Source organism: Schistocerca serialis, chromosome 8 (assembly GCF_023864345.2).
Source record: "Schistocerca serialis cubense isolate TAMUIC-IGC-003099 chromosome 8, iqSchSeri2.2, whole genome shotgun sequence".
Taxonomy (NCBI): domain Eukaryota; kingdom Metazoa; phylum Arthropoda; class Insecta; order Orthoptera; family Acrididae; genus Schistocerca; species Schistocerca serialis.
In genome coordinates this window covers 83373766-83381937 of record NC_064645.1, presented here as the reverse complement: position 1 = coordinate 83381937, position 8172 = coordinate 83373766, and positions in this window count along the sequence as shown.

Genomic DNA, 8172 nt, shown 5'->3' with positions numbered 1-8172 from the left:
CCTTTCTTCGGGGAACAATAATCGTTGCATTAATAGATTAAGATTGTTAAAGTATTAACACGCTGCGTTTTCTCGCATAAGAATTTACTGCTGTTAACTGTTTTTGTCTATGTTCGGGATCTCCTCTGTCGTTGCGATAAGAGGCACTACCTTTCCTTGAGCAATGTTTTTGTCCTTTCCTATCTGGTGTCCATGTTAAGGGATAAAGATGAGTGACAAGATGTCGCACAAACGGGCGCATACAAGAACGTGCTCTTAGAAGCGTTATGAGAAGTCGTGATACGCTCCATAGCGGCCACAACCAGTTCGTGAGACGTTCGTACCAATGCTTGCAGGCACGCGTCAGTGCACTGCAAGATTGTGGTATATTGCGTGATTTCGAGGATGAATATGGGCAGTATAGTTTTTTGCAGAGCTGCGCCAGCATCGTTGTCTTGCAAGTCGGGGTGAACCTGTGAGCGTTTGACTCCAATGGTGCCCTAGACGAGAGAAATGCGGGCATAAAGCCTACCATGCCAATGTGCTGGTTGGGGATTTAGCGCGCTGCTCGTGACTGTCACAGATGAATAACCAGGGACTTATACTTGGATATTCGTGACATACTGTGTAGCTGGCGTGTGTTGGGCGACTGAATCCTCAGCAGGAACCAGTCCTGGCTTGGTCATATTACATTGCCTCTGGAAAGGTGTGCTTTGATAGCGAAAACCGCATCACATAGAGAAGGAAGTTGCAACTATAAATTTATTGTCGTGTATAGCCACGGCTAACCCAGTCTCTGGAGTTTCAGTGAGGCGTAATGAAAACTCGGAGGTCATGTCGTACGGCGAGCACATCACTGTCGTCAATAGCGGCGAGCAGCGAGACATCTCAACGTAACAGGAATTATGTAAGTGTGTTGTATAAGGTAAACAAACAAACAAAAAAAAAGGTACGATATACTAGGATAAGTTAAACTGTAGGATTTAACAATAACTAGATTAATATTGTGGGGGTTTTCTACCAACAAGTGTTTGGCGCGCGCCTGTTGGGGTGATATTTTTCAGGTCATCAAATCACAGACCCAAGATGGAGGGACGACCGGCGAGCAAACGTAGAATAGTTGCTTGTTCTTTATAAGCTCAGTAAAACTTCGACCTGCATAATAACATAATTTATTCAAAAGACATAGAATGTAGATCGTTGGCAAATGGTAGTTAATTCTTGAGCATGTCTACTGTCGATCTATATAATTAATAGTAGTATTAGTGCGGGCCCGCACATTGAGCTGTTCATCCAGTGTAGCGTCACACACAATGTACAGTAGTGAGACCGGTCTCTACACAAATATCAAGATAAATTATTTCCATGTCTAAATTTGATACACCAAGATTTTGTTATAATGATAGCCATAGATTAATAACTATAAAAGTAAAATAAGAGTGTCTGAAATGACAGACCATCAATGTGTCATTATGTAAATTTATTATAACATAGAAGGTCATGGGAAAAAGTTAGGCATAAGATTTTTGTCAGAACTGTGCAGATGACGGGTATCGTGGCAATGCAGAGGCCAGCCAGCGCAAAAACAAGAGGTCTTCGGCTACCTGCAAGAAGGCGAGCGTCCGGTCCAGCAAGCTGACAGTCACCGGGCCGTATACCTGAGGGACAAGTCAGAACTGCGGGGACCAAGCAGCAATCAGTATTGAAATTGTCAGCTGTCGAAGCTGCGTTGGTAAAGTACCAGAACTTCAAGCGCTGATAGAAAGCACCGAAGCTGAAATCGTTATAGGTACAGAAAGCTGGCTTAAGCCAGAGATAAATTCTGCCGAAATTTTTACAAAGGTACAGACGGTGTTTAGAAGGGATAGATTGCATGCAACCGGTGGTGGAGTGTTCGTCGCTGTTAGTAGTAGTTTATCATGTAGTGAAGTAGAAGTGGATAGTTCCTGTGAATTATTATGGGTGGAGGTTACACTCAACAACCGAGCTAGGTTAATAATTGGCTCCTTTTACCGACCTCCCGACTCAGCAGCATTAGTGGCAGAACAACTGAGAGAAAATTTGGAATACATTTCACATAAATTTTCTCAGCATGTTATAGTCTTAGGTGGAGATTTCAATTTACCAGATATAGACTGGGACACTCAGATGTTTAGGACGGGTGGTAGGGCAGAGCATCAAGTGACATTATACTGAGTGCACTATCCGAAAATTACCTCGAGCAATTAAACAGAGAACCGACTCGTGGAGATAACATCTTGGACCTACTGATAACAAACAGACCCGAACTTTTCGACTCTGTAAGTGCAGAACAGGGAATCAGTGATCATAAGGCCGTTGCAGCATCCCTGAATATGGAAGTTAATAGGAATATAAAAAAAGGGAGGAAGGTTTATCTGTTTAGCAAGAGTAATAGAAGGCAGATTTCAGACTACCTAACAGATCAAAACGAAAATTTCTGTTCCGACACTGACAATGTTGAGTGTTTATGGAAAAAGTTCAAGGCAATCGTAAAATGCGTTTTAGACAGGTACGTGCCGAGTAAACTGTGAGGGACGGTAAAAACGCACCGTGGTACAACAACAAAGTTAGGAAACTACTGCGAAAGCAAAGAGAGCTTCATTCCAAGCTTAAACGCAGCCAAAACCTCTCAGACAAACAGAAGCTAAACGATGTCAAAGTTAGCGTAAGGAGGGCTATACGTGAAGCGTTCAGTGAATTCGAAAGTAAAATTCTATGTACCGACTTGACAGAAAATCCTAGGAAGTTCTGGTCTTACGTTAAATCAGTAAGTGGCTCGAAACAGCGTATCCAGACACTCCGGGATGATGATGGCATTGAAACAGAGGATGACACGCGTAAAGCTGAAATACTAAACACCTTTTTCCAAAGCTGTTTCACAGAGGAAGACCGCACTGCAGTTCCTTCTCTAAATCCTCGCACAAACGAAAAAATGGCTGACATCGAAATAAGTGTCCAAGGAATAGAAAAGCAACTGGAATCAGTCAATAGAGGAAAGTCCACTGGACCTGACGGGATACCAATTCGATTCTACATAGAGTACGCGAAAGAACTTGCCCCCCTTCTAACAGCCGTGTACCGCAAGTCTCTAGAGGAACGGAGGGTTCCAAATGATTGGAAAAGAGCACAGGTAGTCCCAGTCTTCAAGAAGGGTCGTCGAGCAGATGCGCAAAACTATAGACCTGTATCTCTGACGTCGATCTGTTGTAGAATTTTAGAACATGTTGTTTGCTCGAGTATCATGTCGTTTTTGGAAACCCAGAATCTACTATGTAGGAATCAACATGGATTCCGGAAACAGCGATCGTGTGAGACCCAACTCGCTTTATTTGTTCATGAGACCCAGAAAATATTAGATACAGGCTCCCAGGTAGATGCTATTTTTCTTGACTTCCGGAAGGCGTTCGATACAGTTCCGCACTGTTGCCTGATAAACAAAGTAAGAGCCTACGGAATATCAGACCAGCTGTGTGGCTGGATTGAAGAGTTTTTAGCAAACAGAACACAGCATGTTGTCATCAATGGAGAGACGTCTACAGACGTTACAGTAACCTCTGGCGTGCCACAGGGGAGTGTTATGGGACCATTGCTTTTCACAATATATATAAATGACCTAGTAGATAGTGTCGGAAGTTCCATGCAGCTTTTCGCGGATGATGCTGTAGTATACAGAGAAGTTGCAGCATTAGAAAATTGTGGCGAAATGCAGGAAGATCTGCAGCGGATAGGCACTTGGTGCAGGGAGTGGCAACTGACCCTTAACATAGACAAATGTAGTGTATTGCGAATACATAGAAAGAAGGATCCTTTATTGTATGATCATATGATAGCGGAACAAATACTGGTAGCAGTTACTTCTGTAAAATATCTGGGAGTATGCGTGCGGAGCGATTTGAAGTGGAATGATCATATAAAATTAATTGTTGGTAAGGCGGGTACCAGGTTGAGGTTCATTGGGAGAGTGCTTGGAAAATGTGGTCCATCAACAAAGGAGGTGGCTTACAAAACACTCGTTCGACCTATACTTGAGTATTGCTCATGAGTGTGGGATCCGTACCAGATCGGTTTGACGGAGGAGATAGAGAAGATCCAAAGAAGAGCGGCGCGTTTCGTCACAGGGTTATTTGGTAACCGTGATAGCGTTACGGAGATGTTTAATAAACTCAGGTGGCAGACTCTGCAAGAGTAGATTGCTCGCCAGGTTTCGAGAGGGTGCGTTTCTGGATGAGGTATCGAACATATTGCTTCCCCCTACTTATACCTCCCGAGGAAATAACGAATGTAAAATTAGAGAGATTAGAGCGCGCACGGAGGCTTTCAGACAGTCGTTCTTCCCGCGAACCATACGCGACTGGAACAGGAAAGGGAGGTAACGGCAGTGCCCTCCGCCACACACCGTTGGGTGGCTTGCGGAGTATAAATGTAGATGTAGATGTAGATGTAGATTAGGCGGGATCCTCGCCGGGCCACAAGCGAAAGTGAGGCTGGCCGTTGACACCGACACGCGACCCACACGCGACAGCCCGCTAGCTCTCCGGACGCGGCAGCCGTTTGGAGGGATTCAATGCGGCAGACCACGTTGTCGTGAGTACACGAAGAAGATCACATATCTTGTCAGAACCTGCGCCTCATGTGCCTCAGGACAGAAAGGGACGCTATATACTCACCTGTTTGGGTTTTTACAACTCACTAGCATTGGCCGATCTGCATACACAAAGCATTATCGTGCCACACTAACAAATGTATGGTCCCATTTCTAACTTCTCCTCTCTATTAGAGAGCACTTTTAGCAATCGTCGCTCCTAGTTCGACCCTGTATGGATGACCTCACACCCTTGTGCAATCACTCCACATGCCATCATCCATCGTCAAACTGCAATATTGGGAAACGTAAAGTACTGTCCAGCGAGAGAAGAGACCTAGACTAGTGATGTATCCCAACAAGTAGACCTCAGAGACAATTAATCGACGTGAGGAGAGCCTATCACTGTGTCTTCCTACCGTACTGCCTGATCATATGCGTGGGTCTTGGTGCAATCTCAACAGAGTACTGCAGATGCTCCAGCACACCCTATTGCCGTTGCAACAACGTAGCAACAACACCCGACGTTTAGCCCTATGTGATGTCAGTACTGTGGAATTTGTGAAGTGCTTCGAATATTTCTAACAATGTGATTTAGTGCCTCATTCTCAGCACAGTCGTTAACTTTGTGCAATGTGCATGCACAACGTGATGCCCTATGAACCTTGTTTTTTTTTCTTAAATTTCTTTCTCTAGTGTTGTTTTTGTAATGTATGTTGTACCTTGTGTGTGTTTGTGTCTTACACTGTAATTCTTATTACAAATTACTGTATTGTTCTCCACACCATGTTTTTTTTTTTTGTATTTTGTATTTATTGTTGTGTGTATGCAAACAGTGTGCCTGAAGTCCCCATAAACTGAAGCAGATACCACCACTGTCATTGTGAATGGACCATCAGATCAGGGAACATTTTGTAAAGGTTATTCTTGCTGCAGGGAGACAGAATGAATCGGAGGTTGTATGTCAGTACTGTGGAATTCGTGAAGTGCTTCGAATATTTCTAACAATGTGATTTAGTGCCTCATTCTCAGCACAGTCGTGAACTTTGTGCAATGTGCACGCACAACTTGATGCCCCATGAACCTTGTTTTTTTTCTTAAATTTCTTTCTCTAGTGTTGTTTTTGTAATGTATGTTATACCTTGTATGTGTTTGTGCTTTACACTGTAATTCTTATTACAAATTACTGTATTGTTCTCCACACCATGTGGGGGCTTAGAGCATCATTTACATATTTAGATTCTAGAAGAATTTAGTGTTAAATACACTGCTAGCCCCGGCACCTCGCACATTCATAACAACTCCTGTCACTGTGTTAACAACGCTAAGATGAAAAAAAAAATTGGTATGTAGCGAAATACAAGCCTACATTCTTTCAGTCTGTTAACCACGTCAATATCTGTTATGGTAAGGTTTAATCCCATGACTTTCATTGTAGTTCTTCTTTATCATATTTCTTCAAGCCTTGTATCGTTGCTGAATTATTAACTGACATTTAATGATGAGGGTGACATGTTTGTGATACATTTTCGTTGCACCATAGTTTTGAAACAGCAAATTGGGGCACACACTCTACAAAGTAAATGAAAAATCGAATTGCACAGTCCACCACATGGCCTAAAGCCAGGTTAACACACTCAACTAATGTGGCGCCACAGCTTGTGACTTTTGGTAGTAGCACCGTGAGCTACTGTTCACTCAAGACACCACAAATTCTGTGCAGTTGCACAGCTTTCAGTGTGGTGGCAACCAAAATCATATGCGCCCGTATTAATGGTATAGTGCAGTCAGTGGCATTAAAGCTGTCACAAGAGTTAAATACAAGGAGGACGAAACCCAAACATTTGATCCGAAAATAGATTTTGCATTGGGATAAATCAGGTGCCACAACACATTGATAAAAGAAATATCACACAGAGATGAAAAGGCTGTCTGCAGTGGCAAACTAACCAACTGCAGGCAGGTGACTATCATCTGCAGATATGCCATTTTTCCAAGATTTTAGAATATTATTGTATTCGTTCATATAGGCATTTTGAATAACTAATTTTTAGTTTAGCAACTGCCACATCATACTCAGGAGCTATTTCCTGTATATAATCCACAACTGAGATTGAATGGAGTATAGCAGCCATTACTCCACGATAGCTGCAACAGAGTGCTTGTGTTTCAAATTATGGAATATGTCATTGGTTCGCACACACACACACACACACACACACACACACACACACACACACACACACACTGCTGCAAAAATCAAACATAGGTTGCTGTTCTTACAGTTCGAGAAGCTGTGAAAGTGTACCTGCCGACCATTGTTTACATTTTTATACAAAATCAAAACAGACTGAGACTGAATCGATTACAGCTGCAATTACTACACGACAGCTGCAACAGAGTGCTTGTGTTTCGAAATACTGCAACCAAGGAGCAATGGTGGAGGGAAAGTGGGGCATCAAACTACAACCAAGTTGAACTTTTTGTGGCATGACGAAAGTGGCCTCTAATAAATTGCGCCACTAAAAACTAGAAGTTCGCACATGCAACTGCAGTATGCCACTAGCTGTGGTGACATTTTTCTTGTGTATAAACCCAGCTTAACATACTGCTCACACAGGGGCTGTTCACACGCACTTGGGAAAGTTTATAATCGAAAGCCCACTAATGACGTTACAACTGCAAAATGTAGTGTGAAGTCTACTCGACCCACTTGCATTCAGCGTGGGTAATACTACCTGCCCTTACTCCTTGTGTGGCACAAACATGGAGGTAAAAAAGTAGGAAGATGGCACTATAGACTTATGCTGTATATATATTTTGAAACCAGAGTGGGCGGTGGCTGCCGCCATTTTTAGTTGCTCAAAACAATAGCAGACTGTTATTTATGACAGCTTCATGCTCGTTATTTCTGTAGTGTACATGCAGCAATTGTTTTAAATACTAAGAGTTACAGTGTTTTCGTGAATAATATAGTGTCAGGAATCCAATTTCTAAATTTTTTCTGTTCTTGAATGCGTATTTGCTCTAGCAATACGGCACATTTGGCCTCGTTAATGTTAACTTGTTTTTGTTGATGCATTTAGAATAACAAAGAAGAGAAGGATGTGATGTGAAAAGGTTGCCCTCGTAATTCATTTTATTCCACTTTTATCATATTTTTATCGACAGCAAATGAAGCTGGAACTCCCAAACCAATGCTTGTTTACTTTCTTGTACTGTTTCTCGTTAATCACATTTTCAGCTTTAACTTGTATGCACAACATTTTTAATGTGCACATTTGCGAAAAACTTACCTACATGTTCTTTGTTAGTCCATAAACGTGTGCAATGAGGAAAGAAACAAGGCATGCCGTTGCATCTTGTGCATGTCAACAAAGTGAACGATTATTGAAATGCCAAAGAAACAGAACTGCATAGTGGTATACCTCCATGCAGAAAAGAGATCTTGTTTTATCTGATTGTCAGTGCATTAGTTTCACTGTAGTTGACACATCTTCTCACTTTGAAATCTTACCTATGACGAGACATTCAGTGTGTGGATAATAACAGCAATTTACAGGGTAAAAAAAGATATAATTTTTTAAGCA